Source organism: Physeter macrocephalus, chromosome 12 (genome assembly GCF_002837175.3).
Source record: "Physeter macrocephalus isolate SW-GA chromosome 12, ASM283717v5, whole genome shotgun sequence".
Lineage (NCBI taxonomy): Eukaryota > Metazoa > Chordata > Mammalia > Artiodactyla > Physeteridae > Physeter > Physeter macrocephalus.
Window position 1 is genome coordinate 6,882,435 of NC_041225.1, and position 17,480 is coordinate 6,899,914.

Here is a 17,480-nt window from a genome sequence, read left to right on the forward strand (position 1 = left end):
TTATAGCATGGCTAGATAAAAGGAAGCCATCAGAGATTCAGGGATCGGATTTAGCTCCTTTGTTGCAGTTTCTCTTCCAGTACGTTTTTTTTAGAGTAAATTATCTTATTGTAAAATGAATTTTTAAATCTTTCTTTCAAAATCTGGAATTCAACATTTTTTTATATATGAGATTAACATCTCAAGGGTAAAGCATGTGTACATGCGTGTGTGCATGTACACACACACATACACGCGACCTCTGAACTATTCTTTATCTCTACTTGGCCACTCCAAATTTGGAAACTACCTCAATGCCAGAATAAGAAAGACAAAAATTTGTTACATACCTTGGGATCCAAAACCTTTACCTTAAAATGGGAAAAAAGAATGTCTTTTGCAAGGTTACTGAGCAAATCCATAGTAAAACTGGTATAAAACTGAAGATTTCTTTACACCTCTCAGATTCCATATACTCCAAAATTCTCTTACAGTTACTTCTCTTATTAGATTCAACATAAATAAATATAACAAATATTCATTAGTACCTGCTAATATGACACAAATATTGGCTACTTTGAAAAAATAACATCATCGTCATCATCATCATCATCAATCATCATAATCATCTCCTGATAGTTTTGAGGCAGTAACTCAACTATCAGTATTACAACATCAATTCTTTATATTTTTCGGAGCCTGTCATTACTGGAGAGGGCATTTCCAGCTTCATATTCATTGTCATTACACTCTTTGAATCTCCTGACATACATTCTTATTTCTTTGCCTGATCACCATACCTCGATCCAGTCAATGGTGGGATGGTCTGGCCTGTTTGTTTATTTGCTGTATAGCAGCCTACATCTACTCACAATGGTTAAAAGTTCTGCTTTTCAACTGAGTTTTTTCAACTGTATTGAGATTAAACATTGAGATGTAATTGACATAGAACATTGTGTAAGTTTCAGGTGTACAACATAATGATTTGATATATCAACTGATTTTTTAACTTGTCTTAGGAAACATTTTGGAATTAAAGATTACCATGATCAATTTCCAAACTTCCATTTCAATATTCCTTTCTTCTTTCCTGTTTTTCCTGTTATTCTCCCAGAATATATCTTTTGCTCCTGCAATCAGCTTTTGGCACATGGTCACTATCGGAAAAAGTAATCACTGCTCGAGTTTTACCCAATAAAAACTTAATTGCTACCCTTTTCCCCACTCTTAACAGGATTTCTATATTATTTAAGAATTATTAAACGAGGAAAAGACTTAAAATTCCCTTAAGCATTAAAAACCAAATTAAATTCAGAAGTAAATTATGGGTAGGTTTGATAAATGGTCCCTGAGTAGAAATCCTCACATCATAAAGTTAAGGGTATATTTGGCTTTTAAGACTGATTCTGCTCTTGTTCACTCTGGGTGTCCACCTATTTATGGAGGCTTCCTAGAAGCATTGGCATATTGTTAGCTTATTTTCCTGTTTACCAGCACCGTACGCTATTTCTTTTCCTTCATATTAGTGCATTTTAAAGGATCTATTCTAATATTGTTCTTTTTTAATAACTTATAAACTAAACCACCTCTGGATGGATGCAGGCAGTAATGGTACTTAATAATTTCTTTGTTTTTTAACCTTTCACTTTATCCATTGTTCTGTTAAAAGCAACGATAACAAAAAATAATAAAAATGCTTGTGTTTTAGGGTTCAGCAAATTAGCAGAATTTGTTTTGGATTTGGGATCACTGGTTTGGTCAGTGGAAGTTTCTGCTAACTCCAGAAGTATTCAATACTTTAACACCTTTTGTGGAGCTGATTCACTGGCCAGACTAAACTTATTTCTGTCCATGGCCTTTTTGTTCAATTCTGAGGCCCTTGGGAGCAGTGGATCTCCAGGTCTCTGTCTGGAGTGACATTTTCTCAGTTTAACTCCTCATTCAGGGGTCAGGGCAGTGTACCTTATTGGGAATGGGTAGCAAATGTCTTGAGCAGATTAGCCTTCAGCTGGCTTGGGAATTTGTTTTGCTCCTGTGTATCTTGAACTTCATTTACTTTTTGCTGACTCAAAACTTCATATCTGTGAATAAAGTGTAGCTGGGTCCTTGTATTTCTCTGCTTATACCCATAACTAAATTAGAAAGAGTCAGTTAACTACTATATAATGTAAGTTGACTGTATGCTTAGCACTGAGAGAACAATAATAAGTGGCTTGCTAGCTAGCATGGAAGACCCTATGAACTTCCATCATATGAATATTGTACTATGAACAACTATCCCTAACATAATGCCTTATAGGTCTAAGATGATTTAGTAATTACAAAGCACTCACTCCTGCTACTATTACTACTACTTGTAATACTTAGGAGTATATTTATTAAATAATCTGTATGTGCACCTGTTTAGTCACCATGCTAAATGATTTACAAGAATCATCTCACTTGAAATTTACCAAAACCCCATATAATCATCACATAACATTATGTATTAAAATAGAATCATAACGTACCCTAATGTAATATTATTATCCCCATTATAAGTATGGGGAATTTGAAACAAAGTAAAAGTTAAAAATTCTGTATAAAGCTCATATAGATAATAATGGAGTTGGTGGAGAAAGTATATGGATCCAAGTCTTAATGGATCTGAAGCCATACTTTTGAGCACAAGGTTGGTAGAGCAGGTGCTAAAAAGGGATGCAGCAAGTCTCCTTTGTAAAACCTTCTGTGGATCTTGCTAAGTACCAAAGTTGAAGATCTCATTTTATTTATTTATTTACTTACTTATTTTTTGTTCTTCCACATCAGAAAATATCCTAATGGGGATAAAGATGTGTCTGATAAATAAAAGCAGCTATTACAGAAACAAAGATGTAAAGAACTCTGTTAATGCTGCTTTGGCTTCCACCTTCTCCTTGTCCTACTTGACATACTGTTTTATGTACGTATCCTTAGTTCCTCCCATGCTTGTGCATTTTGAGTGTTGGACACTAAATCAGCCTTAGGTTCTGCAGAGCAACTTGGTCCCCTTTCTTATTTAGGGAAATTGTAGATTGGAGTTTAACCATTCCATTTTCTCTTGACACCACTTATGTTTTCTTTTCTCAGTCAGTGTGTTGGTGGTCCCCAACACCACCCTCAGGTTCTATGATTTGCTAGAAGAATTCAGAAGAGCTGTTATATTCATTGTTACAGTTTATCACAATGAAAGGATACAGGTTAAACACAGTAAAGTTAAAAGTTGCATAGGGCAGGTTCCAGGAAAAACCAAGTTCAATTTTGCAGTGTCTTCTCCCAGTGGAGTTGTAAAGACAGTGCTTAATTCTTTGAGCAGCTGAAGTGTGGGCTTACTAATCTCACATGCTGTGAAAATTTTAACCTCTGAACTCTTGCATAGCTGAATTTGTCTATTTTATTTTAACTATCTCTCAATTCAGTTCCTGCTTTCCTTTTTTGTTTTTAAATTTTTGACAATGAGGTGCTACCTTTTCTTAGAATTTTATTTGTATGGGATATTTTATGGCCTGATTTGAAATCAGGCCCTCTGGAGATTTTTTTTTTTTTTTTTTTTGCCAGCTTCTCTTGCTAACCTGGAACTATATAAATATACAGTTTATCCAGTGACATGAATAGCATAAAAATCTTACTAAAAATGTGTCCTTAGGCTGGCTTGTTTATATGAGTTTTTAGTTCTCAGTGGGAAGTTTTAGTCCCCCAACTTTTATTTTACAGTTTCCTTCTTGTCCAGGTGTCAGAATTTATCTCTTATTCTTTGTGCAACATGCTATCAAGATAGCAACTCGAGTCTCCTGTATTCAGCAGAAACCCACGAGGTTAAAAGCTTGCTTTGGGTTACATTATAAATACTTGATTCTTTATCTGTAATTTTCGCAATGATGAATTGATTCACTAGTGTCTTACAGTGATCAGTGGTTTGTGTAATTGTATGTGAGCTATCAATATCATTATATGTCTATGGAAGTGAGCATAACTTATGTGATTCAATTCATTGTTACCATTGTCCTGACTGATGTCTAATTATCCCATAGTTGGCCAGTAGATATTTCTTTACGGTAGCACCTGAATGTTAAACGTGATCCTAATAGTTAGTCTTTGATATTTTTTTCCTTCTGTTACCACAAGAGATTCTCAGCTTATTTTATGTATTTTATTCCACAAACAAGAATCAGCCGTTTCTCCAAGGAACACATAAATTATCATGTGGAAACTAGCAGTACCCATTGCCATCAAATTGAAGCAGGAGATAGATGGGCCCTAAGCTAGGCATTTACAACTGTCCTCCCGTTTACATTTCATGGGGCAGGAAAAAGTGGGCTTCAGGTTGGACACTTACAAGTCGGCTGTTTACATTTCCTGAGACAGGAGATAGATGGGCTCCAAGTTAGACATTTAAATCAGCCTCCTGTTTGCTCTCTGAAATGGAAGTAACAACAGTAACAGGGTAAATAGCCAAGTTCTGTCTCCTGTGGACACCTTAAGTTAACAGTCATGGCAGGAACAGAGATGGGCTAAACTCTGTTTGAGTAAAGGATCACGAGGTCACATATTTCCCATCCTTGGGGCAAAGGAGACACTGCACATGTGCAGGAAGGCTCCTTGGAGGTCAAAAAGGAGGGGGCACCACCCCTTAATACATGACGGCTAAGGCTGTCACGTAGGCCTCTGGGCTGAAATCCATCTTAGAAAAAAGTTACTCATGCATGTTGGGGAGTTTCCTAGGGCAGGTCAGGTGTGGAAAAAGAAACCAGATATTTGGCCAAAGGTAAACAAAGACCCGGAAGAACTGCCATATATAAATGACTTAACTGCCTCTTTACTGCACTCCTCATTAGGGAGGATGCCCACACCCTTTCTTTCCAGGTGTGCCTCTCTGCCTTGCTTCTATCTTAACTAAACAAACTTTTCTCTGTGTGCTCTCCCACTTGTTGCTGTGCCATGTCTCTAATAATAAACTTTATACCTGTTTTTACATTTTTTGCCTCTGTGAGAAATGCATTTTTTACTGGAGGCAAGAGCCAGGGGATGTAGTTGCTAGGATTCCTGGTTTTCATCCAGGATACCCAGGTTCAATTCCTGGGCAGAGAATTAAGATCTTGCTTCATGCTATCACTTACTGCTGCCTCTCTGAGATCAAAATCACTCATTGTTTTTAGATAGTACAATTTTGAATTTAATTTGGTTCTAAAATTTTGTGAATTATTTATATGGTTACAAAGACAAATCTACAAAACAAGGTATATTCTAAGAAATCTAGCTTCTAAATATATGATCTTCATCTATCCTGTTCATTCTCTTTCTTATTAGTAATATTTGTTTTGTTTTATGTATAAAATTCTTGTGAAATAAAAATAAAATTAAAATATAATAAAAATTATTTTTAATAAATTTAGATACAGAAATACTTCCCTTTTTGGTAAATTTTAGCCTTCCATACATATTTTATATGCTTAGCTTTTTTATCCAGCGGTATATTCTGAATATATTACACTGCAATATACAGAGATATTCCACTCTTTTTTTGTTCATTTACCTACTACTTTGTGATATGATTTTGCTGTAATTTATTCAGATAGACCACCATTACTTAACATTAAGCATATCTAGAAGGTTGTTCAATGAAAATTATTGCTCAGTAATGCAAGATTTTTGAATATTATGTGTCACTTTATTCTTTTTGTATTTGATATAATTTTTCTGTATACATAATCTACCATAATGCAAGAAATGGAAGTTTAAATGTGGTAATGGTGAATACAATCTTCATGCGTTTGAGGAAATTGAACCTCAAAGAAATTTGTCTAAGTCATATATGCCTATGGATGACTGGTATTTAATGCTAGAACCAGAATCTGATTCTGTAGGGCTTCAAAGTACATTCAGCTTAATGTCTAACATAATAAATAACATTTTCTAAATAAGTAGAATTGGATTAATATTCCACCAACCACACAATGACAAGCAGCTTGAATGATAAGGTGGGTGATTCATCTTTATTTGAGAACAGTTGCTTGTATTTATCCCTGTGAGAGTTTCTAAAGCTAAACTCACAGCTTTGAACTTTGTGTAGATCAGTTCGTTTTGTCTGGGGACCCAGAAAATCTGTCAAAAAATTGTACCAACCGGCACGTGCAGAATCAGTGTGATAGTGCATTTAGAGTGGTAAGGGAGAACTTAGGGTTTTTCTCTTCAAAACTCTTCAGCATTCTTAGCTTCACAAAATAGATCAGAGTAATAAAACATTAACTTGTTGCTCTGTAAACTCAGGCTCTGTTCTGCAGTGAAAAGACTCTTTTGAAAGGGGTAGATGAATTGAGATTTACTTGGGGATTTGCATCCTAAATATTTTGTCTTGCTTGGCCAGTTTACAACGGAAAATATTAGCCTATATAAAACGTCTTTCATATCTCTATCTGCCATTGGAATTATTTTGGTTGAATAGAAATAGAAATAAACCGAGGAATGGAGCAATATAGATAATCTTAGTTTATTTTCTACATAGGTTCCGTTAGTTAGAGACCAGAAACATTTGAAATAGATTCTTTTCTTTTCTACATCACAGTAGAAATTTCAGTGACTGGCAATCTCAATGGCACTGAGGTTGATCTGCAATTTGCTAGTGTTACAGGACTATGAGGAGTTTGTAATGATCAAAAATTCTGATTCCTTTCACCAGGAATCCACCTCCCTCTCCCTCTCATATTTGTTTCTGCAAATACTTTTATCATCTGCTGCAAGTGATGAAGACGCTAGGCATTCTTTAGAGTGCTGTTCTTCAGATAGTTCTTTCATCCACACAAATATCTTTTACATAAGCCTTTAAGCATTTCAAAGTTTCAGTAGATGGTACCCACATAGCAGCATTGGAATATTATATTGTTTACATTCTCTGTAGAAATAATCCTTGCTGAAAGTTATTTTTCTACTTGATACAAAGGTCCAAAAGAGATGGAATATGTTAATATTCCCAAATTATGGCATGTGGAAACTATTCGTTCATCTATGCTCAGGAAATCTGATGAATATCTGGCAACTACTCACCAGAACTCAGAGATTTCCTTGTTTCATATTTTAACCTGTCATTTTGGGCCTTGAAACCTTTATTAGTCTCCACCCTCCTTCCATGGATCTAATAATTGTGCTTTTGAGCAAAGGGTAGGATATAATAATAATATAATAATATGACCCCATATTAAAGTGACTGTAATCACCACTTTTTACAATATTCTTATTTTATTTATTTATTTATTTATTTTTGAGTGTATTGGGTCTTGGTGGCTGCAGGCACGCTTTTTCTAGTTGAGGCAAGCAGGGGCTGCTCTTTGTTGCTGTCTTCAGGCTTCTCGTTACAGTGGCTTCTCTTGTTGTGGAGCACGGGCTCTAGGCTCAAGGACTTCAGTAGTTGTGGCATGCAGGCTCAGTGGTTGTGGCTTGCAGTCTCTAGAGTACAGGCTCAGTAGTTGTGGCACACAGATTTTGTTGCTCTACGGCATGTGGGATCTTCCCAGACCAGGGCGCAAACCCATGTTCCCTGCATTGGCAGGTGGATTCTTTACCACTGCACCACCAGGGAAGTCCCTGTAATCAACATTATAAAGTTTATTTCAGAAATATGGCCAGCATAATAACTCCCATTCTCAAACAACTACCACAGATATTATACATCTTCTGATTCACTAATTTAATCAGTTACTCACTAGGATGGATCTCACTGTATGACTCCAAATTTCATATATTGATGCCCTAACCCCTAATATGATGGTATTTGAGATGGGGACTTTGAGAAGTAATTAGGTTTAAATGAGGTCATTAGGGTGGGGCCCTCATAATGGGATTGGCATAAGAGAAGGCACCAGAGTGTCTGCTCTTAGTGTCTCCCTACTAGTGAGGACTCAGTGAGAAGGTGGCTATCAACAAGCCAGAAGGAGGGCTCTTGCTGTCATCCAACCATACTGGCAACCTGACTTTAGACTTCCAGCCTCCAAAACCGTGAGAAATAAATTTCTGTTGTTTAAGCAACCCAGTGTATGGTATTTTGTTGTAGCAGCCAAAGCTGACTAAAACACTCACTAAAAACATGTATTAATTGATTTTTAGATTAGCATTTAGTTATGTGCTGAGGATACCAAAATGGAATATTATGATTATTTTGATAGTGAGTGACAGAAATCTAACTCAATTTATTTAAGATAAAAAAGTTGGGAAATAATTTATTCACTCACTTCCCTGGAAAATGCATAAGTACCTTAAGTAGATCCAGGTACTTAGAAATTCCAAAGTTTATATTCTTTTCTCCATCTCCTGGCTTTTTTTCCCTCTCCAGTATGTAGACAAAATAATCATAGCATTTCTTGGTCCCTAGGCTAATATTATTCATAATCTCAGTTGGTTTCCTTCATGATCATTTGAGAAAGTATCATAAGGTGTTCTTTAATCTTATGATTACTTCTCTGTCTTGATTCACATGTTCATCTCTCAACCATTGACTAGGGATAAGATGACCTAATATTTTGATGGTTCTGATCTGGTTCATGAGTTTACTCCTGATATATTAGCGTAGGAATGGAATACACACATGCATAGTCCGTAATGACTGAAAATGAAGGAGGCTGGTTCTTAACGTATGTTATACAGTGAGTAAAAAGAGACCAAACTCCAGCTCTTGGTGTTCACACACACACACACACACACACACACACACACACACACACACACAAGTGATAAGTACCATTAAACTATTTAGCTTAGTTCCTGACCACTTCTCAAAGATGTAAAGACAGCTTGACTGAGGAGGTTAATTTTAACCTGACATATAAATAGTAAATAAGATTTAACAAAGTAAAATAAAGGATGTTGCTTATAAGAAGCATTCTAGTACTAGATAGCACTGGATTCTGGCTGTGGTTACACAATTCCCATGCCAAAAAAAACAATGATCATTTCCATTAAAATCTTTATCTATCCTGACCTAAGTCATGATTGCACCATGGAAAATAATCCTTCTAAAAACTAACAGTGGCCATCCTATCAATTAAAAATTTCTGGCAAAAATGACTCTACCCAGCGACTTGTACTCAAGAGAATAATTGCTAACATTACTGCAAACTAAAACACAAATCTGGCCTTATGCTCAGTGACAACAAAATAACACACCTTTAATAAAAGAAATGCAGAAAATCAGAGGATCTTATCTTATCTACTCAACAACTTGAATTTTGTTCTCAATGTATGCTGTCTTAATTCATTTGGGTTGCTGTAACAAAATACCACAGATTATAAAGAACAGAAATTTATTGCTCACAGTTCTGGAGGCTGGAAGTCCAAGATCAGGGTGCAAGCAGATTCAGTATCTGGTGAGGGACTCCTTTTTGCTTCTTAGAGGGCACATTCTTGCTGTGTCTTCACATGGTAAAAGAGCATTAGGGAGCTCTCAGGAGCCTCTTTTGAAAAAGCACCATTCCATTCATGAGGGTTCTACTCTCATAACTTAAGCACCTCACAAATGCCCCACCTACTAACACTACCACATTTGCAGGTAGGATTTCAAAATATGAATTCTGGGGGAACACAAACATTCAAATCACAACATTCAGACCATACTATATGCTAAGCAGAAGGAACCACCAATTGGACACCATAGCAAAGAAGTCAAATAGAACCTAATCTATCTGATTTTTAAAAAATACAGCTTTCAATCTGAAATTAGAAATGGTCTGCAGGGGAAAGCAAATGCTGAACCTGAGTGATTATGTGCACCTCTCTAGTCAAACAAGTCATACATTTGGTCCTCTAAAATGTGTTAAGCGCCTACAATGAACCAGGTAATTATACACTTTGGAAGATGAAACTTGCACATGAGTGCTGTATCTCAACACAAGCATACCCCTGGTGGGTTACTGCATCCTACTGGAAACACTAGACATTTTTAGCCATGTTCTTTATTGGCGTGTCATGCTACACAGGACTATTCTAAAAAAAATTGAGTTTAAGACTATATCAAAGCCAGACCAAGATGACTACTGAAGGACTATTAACTCTGTTCTCCATCCTCTAGTAAACAAAATAATCAGGATTTGTGCCATATATATATATACCCTCTTACTAAGGCTCCAGGATATCTTGGTAGCATGGGTGAGTGCTTAACAATGGTAGCTTATTCCATCTATTTCCTTAGCCCCTCACTTATCCCAACTGTTTTTATTACAAAGCTCAATAAAGAAATTTTATTTTCTGTGGGCTTTGATATGTTTTCATCTTGATCTGCTTTCCTTGATTTATATACATCATGGTCCTGGAAAGTATTTTCTGGATCCATGTCTCTGGATCATGTGACATCACTCTTAGAATCTTATACAGGAAAAAATAAATTACCTAGGTGCTGGATTACACAAACTTATTACCTCACATTTCTGGAAGTCAGAAATCCAAAATTCGTTATATGGGGCTAAAGTCAGAGTTGTGTTCCTCTGGATGCGCTAAGAGAAAATCTTTATCCAGACTTTTCCAATTTCTAGGGACTACCTGCATTCCTTGGCTTGTAGTGCCTACCTACATCTTCAGAGAACATCACTCTGACCTCTGTATCCCTCATCATATGTTCTAATTCTGGGCTGCCTGTCTTCCTCTTATAAGGACCCTTGTGATTACCTTGAGATTACCTAGATAATCTCACCATCTCAATAACCTTAACTTGATCACATCTGCAAAATCCTTTTTTGACATGCAAGATAATATATACATAGTTCCTGGGGATCAGAACATGGACACATTTAGGGACCTATTATTCTGTTGACCACAGTACCTTATCTGCCTTCCACATAAGCACAAACAATAGTTTTACCAAATGATCTGCCTCCTATGAAATGGAAAAAATTATTCTAGCCTTCAAAATCCATTTCCTTGTTCACTGCCCTTACTCTGGGACTCAGGCTGATGGAGCACATGCGATCTGGATTAGTACCAATGGCCTTGGCAGAGAAAAATAGAGCTCTAGGAAATTTTAGGCTGGAAATAAAGGTCTCATAAGTGATGAACATTATTTCTGCTCAAAAATTATAGGCCATGACTAGTTTTATGGCTCCAGGAAGTGGGATCTTAACATGTGTCCAGAAGGGAAAACCAAAAATAAATGTAAAACTTCAGCATTGATCACACTGCAAAAATATTTTATTCCCCAACAGGCTTGTTTCATTCTTAGTACAATTATTAACCTCTTAATGAATGATTTCTCCCAATTTATTACAAGTTTACAGGTCATGTTTCGGAAAACTGACGTAGATGCATATTCTGGCAAGTCTGAACTAAAGAAAAGCTTTTAGTTTATTCTTTTATCAGTCATCAAGGAGTCTCTTTTGTGGTCTTTGGTGATAAAAACCTAGATAGGTTTCGACTAAACTGATTTCAAAGAGCATCATTTTTCTTTGGGTGACTCTAAGGTCTGTCACTTGTAGAAACTTAGGACCAATACTGTGTTAATCTGTGTGTATTTATTTAGACTCTTTAGAGTGAGGTATATGCAATTTATTCAACTTCAGAGGTGCTAAAACAACTGCTCGTTCTTGTGGAAGATAACTTGAAGGAACTCCAACTCTCTCTGAGTCTCTGAGTAAGATTACACTGTACTGGCTGATAAATTATATAATAAATATTTAAGATTATTTTTATATTTCTTGTGATTTCACCTTACAAGGTAAATGAAATTTATTATTGTTAAATTATCTCTTGAATTTTATAAAAACAAGGAGGTTTATGCACAAAAAAAGCATATGTATATTACCTATATTGTATCATTACAATATATACATATAGATTACATATACATACATATATAGAGAGAGTGCATGCTATATATCAGAGTTGTGTTCAACATAACTAAATCATTCAATTTCCATTGAAACAGGGACTTTTTAAAAAGTAGTTATCATTTACACGTAATCAGGAAAAATGGAGTCTATTCAGTACAAAACAAATGCTTCGTATAGTGAAACATCACACATCTTTCACTTAATACAGGGTTTCTTGATCTCAGCACTACTCACATTTTGTTCCAGCTAACTGGTTGTGGGAGCCTGTCTTGTGCATTGTAGGATATTTAGCAGCATCCCTGCCTTCTTCCCAATTGATGTCAGTAGCATCATCCCAATTGTAACACCAAAAATATCCCTAGACATTGCCAAATATCCCTGGAGGAAGAGGGAAAAAATGATCTCTGATTGAGAAGCAGTGACACAAAAGGTATCGTGTCCTTCCCCCCTCTGTTAAGCAAGTCAGACTTCTAAAATAGTACTATATTTTCTTGACCTTATTTGTAAATAAAAATCCTCTTAACAGTCTACCACTGCAACATGCATTAAATTGAAATGTAACTAGCTAATCTTCGATCATATGGGGAGGAGGTAAACCTTTAATTGAGCGTTTGCATATACATGAAAAAAATTAATTAAAACTGAAGTAGTGTGTCATTAAAAATCTCTCTGACATGTTTAGTCACTGAGACTTTTCCTAAGGAAGGTGAAGATAAGATGCCTTTGCTAACCCTTTGGTATATATGCCACGTTTGGAGACTTGCTTTGATCCTTCTTCTGTATCAGATTGTTTTCCTGGAGCTCATTAAACACTCTTCTGACTGCCTCCATAAACACTCTATGAGGTATTTTTCTTTTAATAATCAGCTCATCCTGTTTTCCTTGGGCTCTCTCATGCTCAGCACCATATTAAGTTCTGGCCACCCTCCTAACTTCCCCATCAATTTCTTATAGATTTAGCATGCCTGCAATTTGTGAAGCTAAAAATTCAGGGGAGAAAAAAAGAAGATGAGCAAAACTAACTAACTATATATCTATCTATCTATCTATCTATCTATCTATCTATCTATCTATCTACCTATCTATCTCTATCTATAAATATTCAGACGTTGAACCAGCTTGGAAAATCTGCAGACATCATAAATGGGCACGACCAAAGAAACTGATGCAGAGAAGCTCCAGATGTATCTGCCATTAGACAGATACATTTGACAGAGGTGTCCTAGAAGGCCCAAACCAACAGCTGGAAACCAGGACCTTTATTCCCCCATTAGAGCTTTTTTTTTTTTTTTTTTAACATCTTCATTGGAGTATAATTGCTTTACAATAGTGTGTTAATTTCTGCTTTATAACAAAGTGAATCAGTTATACATATACATATGTTCCCATATCTCTTCCCTCTTGCATCTCCCTCCCTCCCATTAGCTCTTTAATGATTTAAGGACTTGGGGCTTGTTCTTAAATTGGTGTTACTATTTTAGGAATATTGATCATAAAATGGAAAGTTTAGGAAGAGTTAACAATTATAGAAAACAGTTTTTACCATTGAAAAGTTTATAGTTCAGAGAGTATGACAGATATTTGACTTTTAATTTTCATAATCGGGGCTACATATCAACTTGATTTTAATTTGCGCCTGTGTTCAGTCCATGCACTGCACTCTATTTGTGTCATTTTAACCAGGGAATTTTTACACACACATTATTTTATTATATTCAATGATTTTTGCAAAGTTTTTCTCTTCATCCAAGTGGCTTTCTCCTCTCTTTTTGCTTATAATTTCTATATTTAACTCTTAAGAATAAAATTTAAATATACTATGGGATTATATTTATCATCATATAATGTTTATAGAGCCAGCTATTGTACTGTATGTTTATTATGCTTGTAATGATAATAAATCTAAATATTACTGAAAATGGACTATTCACCAAACACTGTTCTAACAGTTGCATGTATTAAATCTTTCATCGTTTCAAAAATTCTAGAAAATAATTATAATTCCTCAAATACAGATGACAAAGATTAAGCAAGGGGATATTATGTAATTTGTACAAGAGTTAATAAGTGGTGGGGATGGGATTAAAATTCAGGCAGTGTTTCTGCGTTAGGATGGAGTGGAAGTTGGGGCACATCCTTATCCTCCAACACCCTAATTGCACAATTGTAGTGATATTTCCAACACATAGAGTATACATTCAGTCTTAAACCAGAATTTGATAAGCCTAAAGTTAAGTTGTTTTATAGTGAATTAATAAGTTTGTCTGACAGGAAGTGAAAGAGAGGTTAATGTAGAGCCAAATTCAAGAGGATTTCCAAAGTGAGTGCTTTCATGGTACTTTGTTTTATTGCATTAGATTTGCATATTAGAGGAGATGCATCTATACTTGAGGGTGACAGAAAAAAGAGTAATAGCAAAACATTCCTAACTTGCACTCTCACATGGACAATCTTATTCAGTCTACTTTTACTGTGTACTTGTGCCACCTGTTTTAAAGAAAAAAAATGAGGCCCCATATCTATTATTTCAACAAGATTGCACAATTTTGGAATTCTAGCACAGACTGTAATAATGATGGGATTTTTATTAGTCAGTGCCTAATTTATGTCCCTCTATTTTCCTAAAACTCTTTAGTCCCCAAACACATATGCACACACACACACGTACACTTACATGTTCACCTCTCCCCTCCACCCACGTGTACGCACACACACATACTCACATCCCCCACACACATACACATCTACATGCTCACATCTGACACACAGTTCCTTACTGGATACCTCCTCTTTCTCTTAGGTTCCCTGAATGCATGCAATACATTTGTGGGTCGTTCTCAGCCAAAAAAAAGAGCGTTTAGCTCTCTGGGATCCTGGATCCTTCTTGTTTACTCCCACAAACCCTAGGTTAGGGAATCATTGAAAGTGGATGTTTGAGTAATAGGTTCTTTATTAGCAATACTCAAGATAAATTATCAAAATAATAGTGAAAATAATCTGGAAGTATATTTATTGTGAAAATGTCTGAAATTTCTGCCAATATATTTGGCATTCTTTCCCCTCAATATATTTGGCATTATTTCTTGGGGTATGGGGGAAGGGAAGGGAAGGGAAGGGAAGGGAAGGGAAGGGAAAGGAAGGAAAATAAGGGAAGGGAGGGGAAGGGGGGGAGAGGAAGGTGAAGGGAAAGGGACTCCCATTATTGTTAATTGAAATGCCATAGGCAACAATGCATGTAGTCTTAGACCATTACCCTTTGGAATGGGAAACTGCATTATCCAGTGAGTAAGTTCCATTCCATTAAGGGTTGTTTGATTAAACTGAAGGGGACTAAATCAGGGTCCCCCCAGGACTGGAATGAGGACAGAAATAAAGATTTGCAAACAGGACCTCACAGAAGTCCATATTTTTTCAAAACACAAAGGTTTTCTTCCAATATCACCAAACCTCTAATTACAAATGACTTGTCCAATTCTACTGCTGTTACTAGGATCATTATTATCAGTATTGAGTAAGATATTTACAATAAAAATAGTACATTTTCTTATAACAATAGAGATGACTTAAAGAGGACCTAGGAAAGATGACTGCAGTGAATTGGGGTGTTTTCAAATTAAAATATTTTTCTTTTTGTTGTAAAGAGACCCTCAGCTCTCTAAGCCACTCTGTACTTCTCACATATAACATGTCACATTCTTCAACCAGATGACTCAAGTGAAATGTTTTTAGGCAGCTACCTAGCCACCTCCTTGCCTTTGCCCCCAGGACTCAGCACAGATTTCCTGCTCTCAAACAGCTCGGAACTCCAAGTGGTGAGACTATTTCTGCCCCACCTTTTCTGTCCTACTCATAGCTGGAGAGGCATCAACATGCCAGCTGCACTGGATTTTAACATCCTTAGACTTTTCCCACTGAGCTCTGTGTGCTCTAGGAGTATTCCTGCATGCCACAATTAAATGTGTGAAAGTCAGGGAAATCTGAAATTGTGCCTTCGTGTCGAATAGGAGAAGTATGTCTATCTTGTAATTTTAAAAGGCTCTTACAAATGCATTTGAATGAGACCTTGCATTATGTTTGTTAAATATTTGGTAAGATAAATACAGGAGTATGCAGTGAAGTTGCACAGTCTTGTGGAAGAGGCTGAGTCAGAAGTCTGAGATGCAGAAATCAGAAAACAAGATCAAATTGGTCCTGGAAAATAACTAGAGTCTAAGAAACAAAGAGAGAAACTCAGGACATAATCTGGAGTCATAAGAATATCAAGATTTTGAATAAAACAACCCTGGTGTTGGAGATTCATGCCTGTACATTAACTATGTGATACTAGGGTATACACAGGTGGTAGAAGGACACACAAATGTCTCTCTCTAGGGATCTGCCTCAGAATGGGTACTCAACAATGTGCTTTACTGCTGTTATAGGGTAACCTCACCATGCATCATTTTCTTATATTCCCAGAATCAGAACTAGATGTAGTGTTAATCTGTCATAGGGTAACTCCAACATGCATCATTTTCTTACATTCCCTTAATCAGAACTAGATGTAGTGTTAATCTAACCATATGTAACAAAGTTCAACAGGATCTGGATAACCTGGAGATCTGTAGTTAAGCAATAAGTGCTCTCTGCTTTCCTGCTGTCTTGCTGAACTTAGATGTTTTCACCTAGTTATTGGTGGCACTTGATGACAACACTGGCAAAGTCATGGCAGGCTGAGAGCCACCCCTCTCCACACCAACTGATTATATCTCTAATTGATCATCATATTTTATTTTCCTCTGAATACTAGTGTGGCTACAACATTTTCCAGCACTTATCCTTCCAGGCAGATGTTGCCAACTAATCAAAACTAGCACAAAAGATTTAAAAAAATAAACAAATAAAAAATTATAGTTTTCTGGGTATGACTGAAGCAAAATAAAGGAAAAGGAGCCCTAAGAGGGATTTTACCTGATACTCTATTCTCAATTTCTCACCAGTAATATCTACAGTATTAAGAACAAACAAGCTTGGAACTATGATTATACATTATTACATTATATCTAATGTGACACGTGGCTGGAATATTTTATCAAATTCAGTAGTTGTAAGTGTATTGTCTTGAAATTACTTTTTTATTTTTGTGTTCTAATTATTCATATTTTAAAAAAATCTTTATTGGAGTATAATTGCTTTACAATGTTGTGTTAGTTTCTACTGTATAACAGAGAATCAGCTACTTGTGTACATATACCACCATATCCACTCCCTCTGGAGCCTCCCTCCCATCCTCCCTATCCTACCCCTCTAGATCATCACAAAGCACCAAACTGATCTCCCTATGCTATGCAGCATCTTCCCACTAGCTATCTATTTTACATTTGGTATGTATATATGTCAATGCTACTCTCTCACTTTGTCTGATCTTCCTCTTTCCTCCCTTGTGTCCTCAAGTCTGTTCTCAACGTCTACATCTTTATTCCTGCCCTGCCACTAGGTTCATCAGTACCATTTTTTTAGATTCCATATATATGCATTAGCATACGGTAATTGTTTTTCTTTTCCTGATTTACTTCACTCTGTATGCCGGACACTAGGCCCATCCACCTCACTACAAATTACTCGTTTGTTTTGTTCTTTTTTATGGCTGAGTAATATTCCATTGCATATATGTGCCACATCTTCTTTATCCATTCATCT